A 10,754-nucleotide genomic window follows, 5' to 3' on the forward strand; every position below is an offset into this window, starting at 1 on the left:
ACTAATTAGGGATTCGAACTGTAACAAGGTTTTAATACTTTGTTAATAATTACACCAGGTTATCGACTGCGTGTAATCCAAGGTTTTAATACTCTGTTAACAATTACACCAATTACCCTTGTATGTAATCCACCCCTGTTTTAATGAAATATGAATATTAATTTATCCACTTGATCAGTTTGAATAATCAATTACCCAACCCTAATAATTTATTAAATGATTTTAACAGATGTCGTATAAACGCCACTAAATAGAACATACATAATCATTTTAATAATTATTAGATTAACTAATTTGAAGATAGGTTCGACAGATTCTAATGAGTTGTCATTCGATTAGACAATACCCCATCTATTAATAGTCAATAGTCCAATGTCCACAAGTGTCGGTCTTTTGTCCAAACCCAAATTATGGTACAAAATTCAATAACCCCGTCTTAATATTTAGCCCAACATCACGATTACTTCGGCTCAAATAAGCATAATAATAACTTAGTTACGAGACATTAATTTAAAAAGGAAGAACATAGCTTACAGTGGTGATTAATCGCGTAGCGTTACACGGACAGAGTTCCGACTTATAAAACCTTAAAACATTTCTTACATTAACCCAATTATTATTAAACTTAATTTAAACTTAATATTATAAATATAAATATATATGTTTCTTTACAGAGGAAGAAAGAAAAATATGGTGTACACAACTCGCTGAATTCGTTGCAATTTATAGCACCTGGCCTGACTTTGGGTGCCATGCGATCGCATGGGTTATGGGCATCCTGGCCATGCGATCGCATGGCCAGCTGGATCAGCTCACATGTTTTTGTTTTCTAGTTTGCCGACGTTTTATTTAAATATATATATAATATATATAATTTATATAATTTATATTAATTATATATATTATATTATATTCTTGTGCATAGTTGACTCGTAATTTTAGGACTGTTGACTGCGTTGATGCTCGGTTTATGTCTCGGTTCCGGATTTTCGAACGTCCTTTCGTACACGTAGATATCTTGTACTTTGTGTTTCGCGACTTGTACTCTTGTAATTTTATGACGTTTCTCATCAATAAATTGAACCACTTGGATTGTATCTTGTACATTTGAGCTTTTTGGTCATTTGCGTCTTCAAATCTTCATTTGCGTCTTCACTCTTCGCACTTATTTATTTAAACGAATATTACTTGGAATTAGAACAATTGCAACTAAAAACTTTACATATTGGGATGATATTGCAACTACATATATGTTCATTTGGAGCACTATCAAATAGTTTATTAATAATAATATTTATAATAATAATGATTGTATTAATAATAATACTTATATTAATATTAGTAATAACAATAATAATTATAATACTAGTTATATTAACAATAACTAATAATAACAATAATAATAAATGATTCTTAATTCTTATATTAGTAATAATAATAATTATTATTATATTAATAATAATAATAACAATAATAATAATAATAATAATAATAATAATAATAATAATAATAATAATAATAATAATAATAATAATAATAATAATAATAATAATAATAATAATTTTAAGAATAGGAACTACCTTTGAAAAGCTTTAAAAAAAATGCCCCGAACCGGGCTCGAACCCGAGACCTCACGCTCAGCCGACAACACTCTAAACCATGGAACCATTCTTATTTATCTGTTTATATCTCTTCCGAAATATATATATATAACCCGTATAACTTGTTTCCTTCTTCTTCAATACTAAAGTTCCAATCGAAAATCCTAATATTCTAAATAATGAATTGAGGGTTTGAAATAGGATGTGAAATCGAAATGTAAACGACTTTTAGTGGTTAACAGGATTAACTGAATCAGAAAAAAATAAAAGTAGTAGCAGTTGTATACTCGTATGAACACTCAAGAACTCCAACATCAAATTCGATTTTCTAGCTGTTTTGGATAACGATTTCTAAATGAAATATGTTCTACATCGTTCCTTAAAACTTTCTGGATCACTAATTAAACTGGATACTTTAAAACATACTCAAATTTCTCGATGAACAAATGTTTGACTTTTAAAAATTGAAACTTTGACTTCAAAATTCGTACACGATATAATGAATTAGGTTTTGGGATTTTACAGGAAGATTGTTTAGAGGATTCCAAACACGACTACATTTATAGAATTTGAAATTGGATTCGATTTCGGGGTTTTTGAAAATATGAACAACAACTAAGATATCGACTTATATATATATATATATATATTTTATATTTCTGTTAATCTTCAATACAGAAGATGTTATTTGATAATTGTCATTGATAATGGAGATCAACTGGTTTATATATAAAAAAATGTGATCGATTAAGTGGGTGTCGACTGGGTTACAGCAGAGAAGAACAAAAAAAAATTTATTACAATTAAATAAAAAAATAAAAACAGGCCACGATCAGATTTTAAAATCAAAAGCAGATTACGATCGAGATAATATATATAAAAAGAATTAAAACAGATAATTAAATAAATAAAAAAATGCAGAAGTCAAATACAGAGGGAAAGAAAAATAAAAAAATCAAAAAATAAAACAGATTTATATACTAATTTAGTACATTGTTCTTGACTTTTTATTTATTCTTTAATAAATATATTAATAACGAATTAATAAATATAATTAATATTAATAATTTAATAATATAATAATAAAAGTAATAATAATGATAATAATAATATTATTAATGATAAATAAAAATAATGATAACAATATTAATATTACAATATTAATGATAAAAATGATAATTTTATTTATAATTAATAATAATAATCATTATAGAATGTTAATAACACTTTTAATAATAAATTTATTAATAATAAAGATATTTATAATAATCTTAATAATAATCTTATCACTTTTAGTAAAAGTGATAATACTAATAATATTAATGTTATTAATAATTATTAATAATAATGATAACACTAGTAATAGTTGCAATACTTGTAAATGATGATAAATAATAATAATGATAATATAACAAATTAATATTAATACTTAATTATTTATAATTAATGGTTCGTGAATCGTCGGAATTATATAAAAGTTAGGTTTAAATTTAATCGAAAATTTCTGGGTTGTCATAGTATCTACCCGTTAAAAGAAATTTCATCCCGAAATTTAGTTGTTGCCATCAATCGGCGTTGTTTATACATAGATGTGGATATTTACGTTTTATTTGGTCTTCACGTTCCCAGGTATATTCGGGGCCTTTCGTGAATTCCAACTTATAGAATATTGTTTTGTTTCAAGCGTTTAAGTTATACGAACCATAATTTCTACAGGTTCTTCTACGAAGTGCATTTTATCATTAATGCAGATGTTATCTAAAGGATTAACAAGAGTGTCATCTGACTAGGTTATCCTCAAAAGGGATGATGGTGCTATATTAGCATTTCAGTAAACTGAACACATGAAATGTGTTATGAATAGTATTGAGCTCATTTAAAACCTTAAGCGTTTATGCCGCAATATTAGGGCAGACAAATAGAGAGGAGTTCGTGAAAATCACAGTCATAAAATTTGATAGTGATCTTCATTGTTTACAACAAGAATATTTTTAATGATGAATATAAGTTGAAAAATAGAATTTTATCATCGTTGAGTAATATGAATGAAAAGATTCGATTACAGGAAGAGTATAAACGAAGCTATCACAAAAGAGTGACATGAGAAAATTAAATGTTCATCTTAACTTTTCATAGCTAAAGTTGATTTTCGAAATTCAAGGGTTTTAAAGAAATCTTCATAATCTATAAGATTTGATTCTCCGGTAATTACGGAAATTGGGATTTTCTTTGATTAAATGCGGTGAATTACCTTGATTGCTGTGTCTGGAATTTTGCTATAAATTAGCTTCTTCCGTTTTATTATCTTCACCACTTCTATACTTTCTTCCTCAATTCATACTTCCAAAGATTGTGAAAATGCTCCATCCAGTTCTTATCCTGGATATTTTTCTGACTATTGTTTCAGTCATTCTTCTTTTTCATCTACCACTGAAGGAATCTGATTACTTCTACTATTACCTTGGGGTTATAGTGTTTTTAATTCTCCCGTGTCTTTATGTTACTATACGCATTTGTATACACGGTTTGTAATTTCGGTGTTGTTATCGGGTTTTATATTTTCCTTTATATTTCGGAGCTCTATGCTCTTGTTTTCTCTTCTCGACTTTGAGTAAAGCTAGCAATGGTCCAAAATTCGTAGATTTGAATTTTGGACTGATCATAATATACTAAGCAGAAAGAAATGTAGTAGCACGATTTGACTTGTTAAATTACCAGAATTACTGAGGATAGAACTATCAAGAATATATTTTCTTGATATGCTCAGAGATTAAGTAGAATGTAAGAGTCGTGTAATATGGCACATGATGATTATAAGGTTTATGAATCATCATCTTCCATTAAAAATTTAGCATGACTTACTGTAATATAATCACTTTGGCCTGACGTCATTATATTATACTAACTCATTCTTCAATTCCCAACACTTCTCTAGAATTCATTCATAATTTATACTTAGGTTTTACAGAAGTTTCAAATATAATTTAATACAGATAGCATGAAGAGGTAAATAATCTTAGATAAGAATAGTTATCAAAATATCTTTAGAAATATCGAGGATATTTATAATGAAAGATACGATGATATCTTAGAATTTCTAATATCGAAGGATGATACAAAAGATTTGTCCGTAAAGGTTTAGAGTCAGGAGCAAGGTATTCGTTAAGGATTTCAGCAGATACTGAATCATCTGGATTCTTTGAATACAGGTTTAGTCCTTGTGATTTGTCCACAGCCTCCTTCATAGTTTGCTCAATCCGTTTTCCAGTTCCAAATCTGAGCTTATACCATTCTTTATTATCAAACTTTTCGCCCTTAAGATCTTCTACAATTTTGCTGTTTCCTCTGCATTTAATGCAGCCATATTTGAATCATCGGTTATCAATCCGAGATGGTTTGAAGAAATTTTATTTTTAGATGATTAAACGCTGATTGTGATCATCAAGATACAAAGGATGTTTTCAAGAATTTTGAATTTGAGTGTTGAACGCAGGATGTAAGCGTCAACGGATCTAACGGTTGATAAAGAAATGTTGTAAATTTCAAAAATGATTAATGGTAATTTTGGTGGTTTGATGTGATAATTCATCACAGAATACGAATGAATATAATTCATGAATATAGTGATTTTTAGAAAGATAACACCTGCCAAAGCTTTTACTTGGATTCTGATATGTCAAAATCAGAATATGTAATTGAAAATGGTTGTTCTTTAGTGAACGGATACATATATCTTGTGATTGTAAGTAGTATATTTACTGACTATTGAATCAGAATTGAAGAATGTACAATGTAACATATTAATGTGAGATATAAATATTTCTCGGGTATTACCTACCCGTTAAAATATTTTCACAATTAACAGTTTGTACAAAAGAATTTTTAATTACAATCTTTATGAAGATATACGTTCATATATGTATTCTTCAGATATAATATAGATTTAATGAGTTAATATAATATTAAACTCATTTGATTTGCGGTTGGAACGAGAATAAATAATCTTCAAAACTTGAGAGATTACATAATCGTCGCGGAATATTTCTTTAATGAAGTTATGAATCAATACTTCATCGTTCATTGTTATTGATATACCTCGGTATATAAAGTTGGTGCTCGTGAAATTCTTGTTAAATTTGCAACGCACGAATGATGTTTTCTAGAAAGTTTCGAGTACATCGAAAATGAAAGTATACAATCAATCATGTATTTGAGTAACACACTTGGTTTATTATGAAATGGAGTTTATTGTGTTGAAGCTGTGATTAACGATTGTTAAGTTATTAACGAAGGATGTACATTATAGCATATTAGTGATATGAATTAACCAAGTAGTACATACTAGTTAAGATTCACACGTAATAGCTTAGTACGAAAAGATTTATTATTGTTCCAAACCACATATATATATATATATATATATATATATATATATATATATATATATATATATATATATATATATATATATATATATATATATATATATATAATTCTTCAGGAAGAATGAGTCAATACATCTTAACTCATTATTACTAACATTCCTTGGTATCTATGGGGCGTATGATGTTGATGTTTGAGGTACTGAGTGTGATGTTGAGGCGTGGGATGCGGATGTTGTTGTTGGTGATACTGATGGTACTGGTGGTGCTGTTGTGATACTGGTAGTGATGTCGGTGCTGGTTATGCTGTTGGTGTTTGTGGGGCTTGTGATGCTTGCAAGTTCTGCATCATATTCTCCAAAGCCACCACTCGAGCGCGAAGCTCGTTGACTTCTTCTATTATCCCGGGATTATTGGTGGTTCGGATGAGTGGATGAATAAGATCTAGAATTCTAGATATTATATATTTGTGACGAGATATCCTGGAAATGAGGGTGAAAATAGTGTTCCGAACGGGTTCGCCGGTAAGCGCTTCAGGTTCTTCGCCAATAGGGCAATGTGGTGGGTGAAAAGGATCACCTTCTTTACTTCTCCATTGATTAAGTAGACTACGAACCCACCCCCAATTCATCCAGAAAAGGTGATGACTAATTGGTTGGTTCATTCCGGTTACGCTGCCATTGGAGCTCGAGGAGTTCGAGGAATCAAGTGAGAAATTCATATTATGTGATCGGATAAGGGTTTCGATATAAGATGAGTGTTGAATACTGAATGATATATTTGTCTACTTGAATATGTATATATAGCAAAAAAAATTCCGTAATTTACGGAGGAAATTTAGGAAAAGTGTAAGTCTATTGGGATAAATATGATAAGATATGATTCTATACTCCAATAATGGCAGTATGACATGTGGAGATCATAAAATGATAAGTATGTAATCTGATAATCTTTCGATTAAAGACTTTCAATTCGTAATGGCCTATTCAGGTCTAGGGGCTTGAGCTATAGGATCCTTTAAATCGGTAATCCAAACCCTTCCATTCTAGAGTTTCGTAGACGCCACTCGTCAAGAAAATTCGATGATAAAAAATAACGAGAAAGCAAAGATTTTGAAAGTAATGAATATGAATAATGATGACATTATAATGTCTTTGAGATTCTCGATAACTCAATGACATTTTCTGGTTCATAAACTGATGCATAAAGGCATAAGGCATATAGGTACGTGATATAACAGGAAGGTTATATACATTTGAGTATAAGTAATAACAAATATAGGAGTTTCAAAATTCATGGATAATATTTCATGTAATACATATGTAATACAGAAAACCATGATAGATGACATAGGAATGTCGAGAATTTCAAAAATCTTGGTGTCGCATTTAAATGTGGTGGCAGAATTTGATAGTACTTAGGAGAGTGAGCAGAGTTCTTAGGTTGGCTCGGCATTCTAAGAAAGATTAAAGAATTTAATAAGTAAAGTTTCTAAGGTATAGTGTAGCATTTAACAATTAAAGGCAACAATTAAAGGCACTATGGTCAAGGAAAGTTGTAGTCCTACATTGCTAAGGTACCTAATTGTATAAGGCACACTTAAAATGCAATCCTGGTTCTCTACAACAATACAGCTCTGATACCAATTCTGTCACACCCCCAAATAGGGTCTGGGGTATTTGTGACTAATTATATCAAATCACAGTTGTGTAAACGAGAACGACTCTATATGAGACGTTTTTTTGAGTTTTGCAGCGGAAGATAAATAGATTACATTGTATTTAGAGCATTAAATGTCTTTAATTGATATGATATGTAATGAAAACTCCAAGCATGGAAATAAATCATCATCAAAGCAGCAGATATACAGCAGAAGCAATATTTAAGTACCTGAGAATAAACATGCTCAAAAAGTCAACACGAGGTTGAGTGAGTTCATAGGTTTGTCATAAATAATGATTTCAGTAATAGATATAGACCACAAGATTTTTATTTATAAAAGTAGATCTCTCAGGGATCTAAAAGTAGTGCCAAGTTTGTGATATTTAGACTAAACAGTTTCAAAGTTTGTCCCGTGACAAGTTGTACTGTCCTTGTCGATTTGAATCATTATTAAGTAATACAATGACTTGGTCAAATGTATTCGGGAACGTTACTCCCGATAGGCCTACCCCCAATAATTAAGAATGCGTTATGTAAAAGCAATTAAAAATATTACAGTGGGGACTTGCAGGACATAGCCAGATATAGCACAGTTTAATAGTTGGTACTTGTGTCTAACGTGTAAAACAGTTATAAAAGTTGCGCATGTATTCTCAGCCCAAAAATATATAAAAAGGGAGCTATGAAAACTCACGATACGATACGATAGTTTGTAGTAAATAGGCATAGGATGGCACTGAACAAGTACAGAGTTGACCTCGGATTCACGAACCTATATTAAGTATATATATTAAAACGTATATTCATAATCGAACAAGTTTATATATATTATTTCAATTGTTATATATATATATATATATATATATATATATATATATATATATATATATATATATATATATATATATATATATATATATGTGTATATATATATATATGTATATATATATGTATATATATATATGTATATATATATATATATATATATATATATATATATATATATATGTATATATATATATATATATGTATATATATGTATATATATATATGTATATATATATATATGTATATATATATATATGTATATATATATATATATGTATATATATATATATATTTTTATATATATATTCTATATATAAGTATTTATTTGATAAAATGATATTAATAATGATAATGAATAAAGAGTTGTATTATTTTGTAATAACAATAATAATACTAGTAGTAAAAATGATAATAATCATAATAATTTTAAAAATAATAATAATAATAATAATAGTAAAAATGAAAGTTCTTATAATACTAATAATACAAATAATTAAGATGTTATATGTTAATAATAGTAATGATTAATAATTTTTGTAATATCCATAATAATAATTATAGTGATAGTAATAATAATAATACTTAGAAATGATAATTTTTATTTAAAATGATAGTTTTAATTGAAATATTAATTTTTATAATAATGATATTACTAATAACATTCTTAATAATAATTTTAAATAAATAGATAGATTTAAAAATAATGATACTTTTAGTATTACTTATGTCAATAATAATACCAATAATAATAATAACTATAAAAATAACCATTTCACTATTAATGATAATAATTTTAATAATAGTTTATTAATAATAATACTTATAATAATAATGATAGTATTAACAATAATACTTATATTAATATTAGTAATAACAATAATAATTATAATACTAGTTATATTAACAATAACTAATAATAATAATAATAATAAATGATTCTTAATTCTTATATTAGTAGTAATAATAATAATATAAATAATTATATTAATAATAATAATAACAATAATAATAATAATAATAATAATAATAATAATAATAATAATAATAATAATAATAATAATAATTTTAAGAATAGGAACTACCTTTGAAAAGCTTTTAAAAAAAACGCCCCGAACCGGGCTCGAACCCGAGACCTCACGCTCACCCGACAACACTCTAAACCATGGAACCATTCTTATTTATCTGTTTATATCTCTTCCGAAATATATATAACCCGTATAACTTGTTTCCTTCTTCTTCAATACTAAAGTTCCAATCGAAAATCCTAATATTCTAAATAACGAATTGAGGGTTTGAAATAGGATGTGAAATCAAAATGTAAATGACTTGTAGTGGTTAACAGGATTAACTGAATCAGAAAAAAAATAAAAGTTGCAGCAGTTGTATACTCGTATGAACACTCAAGAACTCCAACATCAAATTCAATTTTTAATTTGTTTTGGATCACGATTTCTAAATGAAATATGTTCTACATCGTTCCTTAAAACTTTCTGGATCACTAATTAAACTGGAAACTTCAAAACAGACTCAAATTTCTCGATGAACAAATGTTTGACTTTTAAAAATCGAAACTTTGACTTCAAAATTTGTACACGATATAATGAATTGGGTTTTGGGATTTTACAGGAAGATTGTTTAGAGGATTCCAAACACGACTACATTTATAGAATTTGAAATTGGATTCGATTTCGGGGTTTTTGAAAATATGAACAACAACAGAGATATCGACTTATATATATATATATATATATATATATATATATATATATATATATATATATATATATATATATATATATATATATATATATATATATATATATATATATATATATATATATATATATATATATATATATATTATATTTCTGTTAATCTTCAATACAGAAGATGTTATTTGATAATTGTCATTGATAATGGAGATCAACTGGTTTATATATAAAAAAATGTGATCGATTAAGTGGGTGTTGTAACAACCCAAACCAAACCACGGCAATTCCCGTTAAATTTTACAACAAAAAAAAAAAATTCTGGTGCAGTTCAATTGCGCGGCGCGCCAAACCACCTGGACAGCCCGCTGTCCCCGGAAGTCAATTTAACGAAAATGTTCGACTAGTTCCCGACATTTTTAGCCAAAACGCTTTCAACCATGAATTCATATATATAAAACTAGCACGTTTAATTAATAAAATTAAGTTTACGGAGTGGGTCCGACATCGACCCATATTACCACCTTAAGTACCAAAAATACAATTTTTGACTTTAAGATTTTAATACAAAA

This window comes from Rutidosis leptorrhynchoides, chromosome 10, assembly GCF_046630445.1.
Source record: "Rutidosis leptorrhynchoides isolate AG116_Rl617_1_P2 chromosome 10, CSIRO_AGI_Rlap_v1, whole genome shotgun sequence".
Classification (NCBI taxonomy): Eukaryota; Viridiplantae; Streptophyta; class Magnoliopsida; order Asterales; family Asteraceae; genus Rutidosis; species Rutidosis leptorrhynchoides.